Consider the following 11,588-nt stretch of genomic DNA (forward strand, 5'->3'; position numbering starts at 1 on the left):
TTTATACGACCGCAAATTTTGAAAAAATTTTCGTCGTATATTGCTATCACGTTGGCGTCTGCGTCGTCGTCGTCGTCGTCGTCGTCGTCCAGCGTCCGAATACTTTTAGTTTTCGCACTCTAACTTTAGTAAAAGTGAATAGAAATCTATGAAATTTTAACACAAGGTTTATGACCATAAAAGGAAGGTTGGTATTGATTTTGGGAGTTTTGGTCCCAACATTTTAGGAATAAGGGGCCAAAAAGGGCCCAAATAAGCATTTTCTTGGTTTTCGCACCATTACTTTAGTTTAAGTTAATAGAAATCTATGAAATTTTGACACAAGGTTTATGACCACAAAAGAAAGATTGGGATTGATTTTGGGAGTTTTGGTTTCAATAGTTTAGGAATAAGGGGCCAATAAAGGGCCCAAATAAGCATTTTTCTTGGTTTTTGCACAATAACCTTAGGTTAAGTAAATGGAAATCTATGAAATTTAAACACAATGTTTATGACCACAAAAGGAAGGTTGGTATTTATTTTGGGAGTTTAGGACCCAACAGATTAGGAATTAGGGGCCAAAAAGGGACCCAAATAAGCATTTTTCTTGGTTTTCGCACTATAATGTTAGTATAAGTAAATACAAATCTATGAAATTTAAACACAAGGCTTATGACCATAAAAGGAAGGTTGGTATTGATTTTGGGAGTTTTGGTCCCAACAGTTTAGGAAAAAGGGGCCCAAAGGGTCCAAAATTAAACTTTGTTTGATTTCATCAAAATTGAATAATTGGGGTTCTTTGATATGCCGAATCTAACTGTATATGTAGATTCTCAACTTTTGGTCCCGTTTTCAAATTGGTCTACATTAAGGTCCAAAGGGTCCAAAATTAAACTTAGTTTGATTTTGACAAAAAATGAATCGGTTGGGTTCTTTGATATGTTGAATCTAAAAATGTACTTAGATTCTTGATTATTGAAGTTTTTTTGGTCCAGTTTTCAAATTGGTCTACATTAAGGTCCAAAGGGTCCAAAATTAAACTTTGTATGATTTCATCAAAAATTGAATCCTTGGGGTTCTTTGATATGCCAAATCTAACTGTGTATGTAGATTCTTCATTTTTGGTCCTGTTTTCAAATTTCAAATTCTACATTAAAGTCCAAAGGGTCCAAAATTAAACTAAGTTTGATTTTAACAAAAATTGAATTCTTGGGCCTCTTTGATATGCTGAATCTAAACATGTACTTAGATTTTTGATTATGGGCCCAGTTTTCAAGTTGGTCCAAATCAGGATCTAAAATTATTATATTAAGTATTGTGCAATAGCAAGTCTTTTCAATTGCACAGTATTGTGCAATGGCAAGAAATATCTAATTGCACAATATTGTGAAATAGCAAATTTTTTTTTAATTAGAGTTATCTTTCTTTGTCCAGAATAGTAAGCAAGAAATATCCTATTTGTGCAATAGCAAGAATTTTTTTTAATTGGAGTTATCTTTCTTTGTCCAGAATCAACTTAAATCTTTGTTATATACAATATACAATGTATATACACTTTTTACTACCAACTGATAAATTTAAATAATCTTTACCATTCAGTGATAACAAGCAGTTTTTTTACATCTTAATATTTTATGATGTATTTAAATGAGTAGTTATTGTTGCAAACTCCATTAGAAATTTGAATTGATATCAGTTTTGAAAAAGGGAAACGGGGATGTGAAAAAAAAGGGGGGGGGGGTTAAATTTTTCTCATTTCAGATTTCATAAATAAAAAGAAAATTTCTTCAAACATTTTTTTGAGAGGATTAATATTCAACAGCATAGTGATTTGCTCAAAGGCAAAAAAAACCTTTTAAGTTCATTAGACCACATTCATTCTGTGTCAGAAACCTATGCTGTGTCAACTATTTAATTTTAGATTTAAAAAGTTTGAAGAAGAAATCTTTAATTGATTTGTAAAATCTTGGCATTTGTTTTGTGTAAAAAAAAACCATGTAATGTCAAAAATTTGATCACAATCCAAATTCAGAGCTGTATCATGCTTGAATGTTTTGTCCATACTTGCCCCAACTGTTCAGGGTTCGACCTCTGCGGTCGTATAAAGCTGCGCCCTGCGGAGCACCTGGTTGTATGTTAAAATTTAAATTTGATGAATTTAATGAATTCTAATTGTTTATATAAGGTGAAAAATAAAGTAAGGATTGGTACTATTTTAGGATATTAAAGTAAAACTAAGGTAAGATATGCACAATTGCATATTGCATTCAGAAAGATTCAGTTTCTATGAAGAAACCCAATTTTGTTTGTTAAATTTATTTCATGGTTTATAATTAAATTAGATCCCATGAATGATCAATAAAACTTCACAATAGAAAATAGATAAAAGGTTTATTACTTCATAGTTTTCAAGCATGTTATTATTTTTCCATTTTTGTTTATAAACAGACAGGTTGGAGGGGTCAGGATATCTGTTTGTAATCTCTTCTCTGTTTTATTTGTTATTGTAATATTAATCAATAGATTTTATAATCATCTTTATTGTTTGAGTTCTTTATTTTTTTAAGAGAACATAAATTATTGAAGTTGTATGGTACCGGTCAATGAGACAGCAACCTACCAATGTAATAAGACAGGGTACAAACAAAAGACATTAGTGTCATCAATGATGATATCAACTTTTATTATGTCCAAAGTGATCCAAATCATGAAAATGATGTCAATTATAAACTATAAAAGTTTACAATACTGACACTTTCCAAGGAAAGATATTATCTTATGTGTTGCTTCCGATGACATCAAATAAGGGCAATGGCAGGGAACTGATTGATGAGATTGTGTATCCTACAGTGGGATTCCACATTTAGGATTCACACCATGGCAGGTTCAGGAAGATTACATTACCTTATAAGGACATTTTCCCTCCTTTAAAGTTTAATAAATGCAAGGACTTAAAATTTTTTTTTATTGTAATGTTGAGTCGATTTATCAGATGCTTTGGGAATAACTTATATTTTCTTTTTTTCTTAATAAAGTAAACAGTCATCTTCGTCAAATCGTTTATGTTGCAGATAAATAACACGGGCCAAAAAACAGACTCGACTTTATTGTGGCCCATCTTTCACCTACCTATTGGACCTCAAGCTTCCATCTATCTGGTTGTTTCTAACTCGATACTATTGCAGTTTGTAAAGAAAGTTTTTGTAAGGTATTGTGTCAAATGAATGTCCCTAGTCAGGAGCCTCTGGCCTTTGTTAGTCTTGTATGATTTTTAATTTTAGTTTCTTGTGTATAATTCAGAGTTTAGTATGAAGTCCATTATCACTGTACTAGTATACATATATTTGGCTGTTGTCTGCTCTATGGTCGGGTTGTTGTCGCTTTGACACATTCCCCATTTCTTTTCTCAATTTTATTAACAAAACTGCTATTCGAAATTCATCAATCGATTGAGAGAGAAAAAACGAGGGGAACACATCAACTATAAGAGGAAAACAACGAAACAACAGAAACACCAAAGTGCAACAAACAAAACGAAAGACAATGAAACAGAAACGAACTATAAGATAAAATTTTTCTGACTTGGTACAGGACATTTTATGAAAAAATGATGGGTTTAACCAGGTTTTGTGGATAGCGAAACCTCGTGATTTTATGGCAATTTTAAATATAACACTAAATGACAACATTACATGACAAGAATACAGTACAAATAAATGCAAGAAAATTCAGGACAGACAAACACACAAATAAACAATACAAAGTCAAAAGTACATTTTGACATGCTAACCACAGAATAAAAACAACCTAGGACAGCACACAAAAACAGCACAACAGAACCACACATTTGCCTACTCAGTTGCTCAGCCTGGCCGGATCTTCATACCATGCAGAAACTTAACCTTCAGCAAAAACAATTAAGTACAATGCATTAAAACTACGAACATACACACTTACCTGATTTATTTATTCATCATCAAAAATATAAAAATACAAAATATAACCAGATGCTCCGCAGGGTGCAGCTTTATACGACCGCAGAGGTTGAACCCTGAACGGTTGGGGCAAGTATGGACACAACATTCAAGCTGGATTCAGCTCTAAATTTGGATTGTGATTAAATAGTTGACACAGCATAGGTTTCTGACACAGAATGAATGTGGTCTAATGAACTTTAAAAAAAATGTTTGCCTTTGAGCAATTCACTATGCTGTTGAATATTAATCCTCTCAAAAAAATATTTGAAGAAATTTTCTTTTTATTTATGAAATCTGAAATGAAAAAAATTGACCCTCCAATTTTTTTTTCACATCCCCCTTTCCCTTATTTCAAAACTGATCTCAATTCAAATTTCTAATGAAGTTTAATAACTACTCATTTAAATACATCATAAAATATTAAAATGTAAAAAAAGTGCTTGTTATCACTGAATGGTAAAGATTGTTTTAATCTATCAGTTTGTAGTAAAAGTGAATATACATTGTATATTGTATAAAACAATGATTTAAGTTGATTCAACTACTATTCTGGACAAAGAAAGATAACTCCAATTGAAATCCAATTGGAATTTCTTGCTATTGCACAATATTGTGCAATTAGATATTTCTTGCTATTGTGGAATACTGTGCAATTGAAAATATTTGCTATTGCACAATACTGTGCAATTGAAGATTTCTTGCTATTTGCACAATACTGTGCAATTGAAGATTTCTTGCTATTGCTGAATACTGTGCAATTGAAAATTTCTTGCTATTGCACAATACTTAATATAATAATTTTGGATCCTGATTTGGACCAACTTGAAAACTGGGCCCATAATCAAAAATCTAAGTACATGTTTAGATTCAGCATATCACAGAGGCCCAATAATTCAATTTTTGTTAAAATCAAACTTAGTTTAATTTTGGACCCTTTGGACGTTAATGTAAACCAATTTTAAAACGGGACCAAAAATTAAGAATCTACATACACAGTTAGATTTGGCATATCAAAGAACCCCAATTATTCAATTTTTGATGAAATCAAACAAAGTTTAATTTTGGACCCCGATTTGGACCAACTTGAAAACTGGGCCAATAATAAAAAATCTAAGTACATTTTTAGATTCAGCATATCAAAGAACCCCAAGGATTCAATTTTTGTTAAAATCAAACTAAGTTTAATTTTGGACCCTTTGGACCTTAATGTAGACCAATTTGAAAAAGGGACCAAAAATTAAGAATCTACATACACAGTTAGATTCGGCATATCAAAGAATCCCAATCATTCAATTTTTGATAAAATCTAACAAAGTTTAAATCTGGACCCTTTGGGCCCTTTATTCCTAAACTGTTGGGACCAAAACTCCCAAAATCAATACCAACCTTCCTTTTATGGTCATAAACCTTGTGTTTAAATTTCATAGATTTCTATTTACTTATACTAAAGTTATGGTGCGAAAACCAAAAAAAAATGCTTATTTGGGTCCCTTTTTGGCCCCTAATTCCTAAACTGTTGGGACCTAAACTCCCAAAATCAATACCAACCTTCCTTTTGTGGTCATAAACATTGTGTTTAAATTTCATTGATTTCTATTTACTTAAACTAAAGTTATTGTGCGAAAACCAAGAATAATGCTTATTTGGGCCCTTTTTTGGCCCCTAATTCCTAAACTGTTGGAACCAAAACTCCCAAAATCAATCCCAACCTTTCTTTTGTGGTCATAAACCTTATGTCAAAATTTCATAGATTTCTATTTACTTAAACTAAAGTTATAGTGCAAAAAACAAGAAAATGCTTATTTGGGCCCTTTTTGGCCCCTAATTCCTAAAATGTTGGGACTAAAACTCCCAAAATCAATCCCAACCTTCCTTTTGTGGTCATTAACCTTGTGTTAAAATTTCATAGATTTCTATTCACTTTTACTAAAGTTAGAGTGCGAAAACTAAAAGTATTCGGATGACGACGACGACGACGACGACGCCGCCAACGTGATAGCAATATACGACGAAAATTTTTTCAAATTTTGCGGTCGTATAAAAACAATTATACTGGTATCTTGATTATACTTGGAAAAAAAATTAACAATAGAACATGAAAGAAAACAATAAAATACGATCTCAGGAAAACTTGAACCTCTGATCAGATGTAAAAGCTCACCTGAGAAACAGAAGTTTGGAAAATCACCTTATCTGGATTATGACAAATAAAGATTTATATTTTAATACAGTTTTAAGTGTGTATTTAAATAAGACAGAAACAAAAGTTTAAATAAATAAATGGAGTAACTCCTCTTTGTATCTCTCCAATCATATACTATTAGTATATATATCTAAAGTTAAAATTGTTCGTAATCATTTTTGATATCAATAATCAGTATCTATGTTAGAATATTGCAAGTGTTGTTAGTGTGGATTTGTATAAACTTTATGATTTGTGTTTATTTATATGCTTTATATTGGCCCCCTTCATTAGGAATAAAGATAGATTTTTATTTATACAAAAAATAAAATTTTAATAAACAAGAGAGGTCACAAATTATGAGCACTTGCTGCACTAGACAAACTAGAGGTTACACATAATGATCACTTGCTACACTAGACAAACTAGAGGTCACAAATACTGATCACTTCTTACACTAGACCAGGTACAGGTCACGATTACCGAAAACTTGTTACAATAGACAAGAGAGAGGTCACAAATAACTATCACTTGTTACAATAGACAAGAGAGAGGTCACAAATAACTATCACTTGTTACAATAGACACAAGAGAGATCACAAATAACTATCACTTGTTACAATAGACAAGAGAGAGGTCACAAATAACTATCACTTGTTACAATAGACACAAGAGAGAGGTCACAAATAACTATCACTTGTTACAATAGACAAGAGAGAGGTCACAAATAACTATCACTTGTTACAATAGACACAAGAGAAATCACAAATAACTATCACTTGTTACAATAGACAAGAGAGAGGTCACAAATAACTATCACTTGTTACAATAGACAAGAGAGAGGTCACAAATAACTATCACTTGTTACAATAGACAAGAGAGAGGTCACAAATAACTATCACTTGTTACAATAGACAAGAGAGAGGTCACAAATAACTATCACTTGTTACAATAGACAAGAGAGGTCACAAATAACTATCACTTGTTACAATAGACAAGAGAGAGATCACAAATAACTATCACTTGTTACAATAGACAAGAGAGAGGTCACAAATAACTATCACTTGTTACAATAGACAAGAGAGAGGTCACAAATAACTATCACTTGTTACAATAGACAAGAGAGAGGTCACAAATAACTATCACTTGTTACAATAGACAAGAGAGAGGTCACAAATAACTATCACTTGTTACAATAGACAAGAGAGAGGTCACAAATAACTATCACTTGTTACAATAGACAAGAGAGGTCACAAATAACTATCACTTGTTACAATAGACAAGAGAGAGATCACAAATAACTATCACTTGTTACAATAGACAAGAGAGAGGTCACAAATAACTATCACTTGTTACAATAGACAAGAGAGAGGTCACAAATAACTATCACTTGTTACAATAGACAAGAGGCTCTCAAGAGCCTGAATCGCTCACCTTAATTCTTTTGGTTAAATCTCTCATCAATGATTATTTTGGCTTTTCAATTTATTTAAATGTTTTTTGGATCGTCCTATTTTCTTCAAAAGCCAAAAAAAATAATCATTTTCTCCTATGTTCTATTTTAGCCATAGTAGCTATGTTTCTTGACATACAAGGAAATAAAATATAAAATTTATACTAAATACTCTGAAACTCATTTAGCCTAAGTTTGGCTGAAATTGATACAGCAGTTTCAAAGGAGAAGATTTTTTAAAGTAAGTCAACATGATGAACAAATTGCGAAAAAAGTCCTTAAAGGGCAATAACTCCTTAAGGGGTCAATTGACAATTTTGGTCAAATTGACTTAATTGAAGATCTTACTTTGCTGAACATCATTGCTGTTTACAGTTTATTTCTATCTATAATTATATTCAAGATAATAAACAAAAACAGCAAAATTTCCTTAAAATTTTCAATTCAGGGGCAGCAACCCAACAACAGGTTGTCTGATTCATCTGAAAATTTCAGGGCAGATACATTGTAGATCTTGACCTGATAAACATTATAACCCAACGTCAGATTTGCTCTAAATGCTTTGGTTTTTGAGTTATAAGCCAAAAACTGCATTTGACCCCTATGTTCTATTTTTAGCAATGGCGACCATGTTTGTTGATAAATCATAACTTCGGATACAATTTACAAACTAGATACCCTAAGGAACATTCAGTTAAAGTTTGGAAGTATTTGGCCCAGTAGTTTCAGAGGAGAAGAATTTTGTAAAAGATTTTTAAGATTTATGAAAAATGGTTAAAAATTGACAATAAAGGGCAATAACTCCTAAAGGGGTCAACTGACCATTTCCGTCATTTGACTTATTTGTAAATCTTACTTTGCTGAACATTATTGCTGTTTACAGTTTATCTCTATCTATAATAATATTCAAGATAATAACCAAAAACAGCAAAATTTCCTTAAAATTATCAATTCAGGGGCAGCAACCCAACAACAGGTTGTCTGATTCATCTGAAAATTTCAGGGCAGATAGATCTTGACCTGATAAACAATATAGCCCCAGGTCAGATTTGCTCTAAATGCTTTGGTTTTTGAGTTATAAGCCAAAAACTGCATTTGACCCCTATGTTCTATTTTTAGCAATGGCGACCATGTTTGTTGATAGATCATAACTTCGGATACAATTTACAAACAAGATACCCTAAGGAACATTCAGTTAAAGTTTGAAAGTATTTGGCCCAGTAGTTTCAGAGGAGAAGATTTTTGTAAAAGATTACTAAGATTTACGAAAAATGGTTAAAAATTGACTATAAAGGGCAATAACTCCTAAAGGGGTCAACTGACCATTTCCGTCATGTTGACTTATTTGTAAATCTTACTTTGCTGAACATTATTGCTGTTTACAGTTTATCTCTATCTATAATAATATTCAAGATAATAACCAAAAACAGCAAAATTTCCTTAAAATTACCAATTCAGGGGCAGCAACCCAACAACGGGTTGTCTGATTCATCTGAAAATTTCAGGGCAGATAGATCTTGACCTGATAAACAATATTACCCCATATCAGATTTGCTCTAAATGCTTTGGTTTTTGAGTTATAAGCCAAAAACTGCATTTGACCGCTATGTTCTATTTTTAGCAATGGCGACCATGTTTGTTGATAGATCAAAACTTCGGATACAATTTATAAATTAGATACCCTAAGGAACATTCAGTTAAAGTTTGAAAGTATTTGGCCCAGTAGTTTCAGAGGAGAAGATTCTTGAAATTGTTTACGACGACAGACGACGGACGACAGACGACGGACGACGACGGACGCCAAGTGATGGCATAAGCTCACTTGTCCCTTCGGGACAGGTGAGCTAACAAGAGAGAGGTCACAAATAACTATCACTTGTTACAATAGACAAGAGAGAGATCACAAATAACTATCACTTGTTACAATAGACACAAGAGAGAGGTCACAAATAACTATCACTTGTTACAATAGACACAAGAGAGAGGTCACACATAACTATCACTTGTTACAATAGACAAGAGAGAGGTCACAAATAACTATCACTTGTTACAATAGACACAAGAGAGATCACAAATAACTATCACTTGTTACAATAGACAAGAGAGAGGTCACACATAACTATCACTTGTTACAATAGACAAGAGAGAGGTCACAAATAACTATCACTTGTTACAATAGACAAGAGAGAGGTCACAAATAACTATCACTTGTTACAATAGACAAGAGAGAGGTCACAAATAACTATCACTTGTTACAATAGACAAGAGAGAGGTCACAAATAACTATCACTTGTTACAATAGACAAGAGAGGTCACAAATAACTATCACTTGTTACAATAGACACAAGAGAGATCACAAATAACTATCACTTGTTACAATAGACAAGAGAGAGGTCACAAATAACTATCACTTGTTACAATAGACAAGAGAGAGATCACAAATAACTATCACTTGTTACAATAGACAAGAGAGAGGTCACAAATAACTATCACTTGTTACAATAGACAAGAGAGAGATCACAAATAACTATCACTTGTTACAATAGACAAGAGAGAGGTCACAAATAACTATCACTTGTTACAATAGACAAGAGAGAGATCACAAATAACTATCACTTGTTACAATAGACAAGAGAGAGGTCACAAATAACTATCACTTGTTACAATAGACAAGAGAGAGGTCACAAATAACTATCACTTGTTACAATAGACAAGAGAGAGGTCACAAATTATGATGATTTTCAATGATAAAAAGATTGTAATTACAATGTTTATTTCCTTTACTTGTTTAAAGATTCTCTAATAAAAAACAAGGGAAAGTGATTTATTTTTTATTTAGGTTCATGTGGACCCTTTGGCTAACATGGATGCATTTTCACCTAACTATTACTCAGAGTACAGACATACATGTGCATCTGGAAAAGTTTTAAGCTCTTGATAAATAAATTTCAAATAATTTTTTTCAATCTCAGGTCAACTTTGCATAAAATTGCCCTTATTTCTAGCTTAAAGTTCAAATTAGGTAATCTTGACCGATATTACAATGAATCGTATATTTAACACAGTCACTATATAGGCAATAAGTATTTTTGTTGAAATTTTGCGTACTTGAAGTCTGTTAGTGATGTCACAAATTGCACTCATTTTGATTTACAAAAAAAATTCCATTTAACGGTCTCGTATGTCTTTTGATCATCTTTAAATATTGAACTTAATAATAAGGCCAAATATGACCTTTTCGAAAGGACAATTTTAGAAAAAGTTTTTTTTTTTATAAACAATGTCAATATGGAAGAACCATTTATTGAGTTGATGATACCTTCAGGGACTGACAGTCCATCAGCAGAGGTACCAACTCAGTTCTGTAAAATATGACAACAAATGATTTATGGATTTCAAAAATTCAATTCATATATTATACATTATATAAAATTATATATATTTTTAAGATATTAGGTAAAACCTGACATGTCTCGCCAGCATAACTGGCCCTTGATTTCATGTTTAATAGTCTAAGAGACAAGAAGTTGAAACATCCACCAGGTCGTCCAATATTTTAAATATAAAGCTTTATACAAATAGTTTACACCACTGCCACCGGAAATTAAAACTAATGTTTGCATACAGCAATCTTTGTCACTGGCAAGACAAAAATCATCATTTAAGGGCAATAACTCCAGATAAAGGTCGGAAGGTGATTTTCGGGCTTGTGACCTATTTGTGGATCTTGCCTTGTTAATCAATTATTTTTCTATTCAAAAGATTCTCTCTATCTATTATAGTTTTCAAGAAAATAGGTAACTAGAGACTCTAAAGAGCCTGTGTCCCTCACCTAGGTCAAAGTGCATCATCAACAATGGACACTCTCCAACAGTGAGGACGAGAATAGAATTCATCACAAAAATCTCTTTTTGGTTTATCTTGTATTGCTGATATATATTTTTTCTGTTTACCATTTTACTCTATCTTCTTTAGTTTTTGTCCAAAACACAAAAAA

The sequence above is a fragment of the Mytilus edulis genome, chromosome 6 (assembly GCF_963676685.1).
Source record: "Mytilus edulis chromosome 6, xbMytEdul2.2, whole genome shotgun sequence".
In the NCBI taxonomy this organism is placed as follows: Eukaryota; Metazoa; Mollusca; class Bivalvia; order Mytilida; family Mytilidae; genus Mytilus; species Mytilus edulis.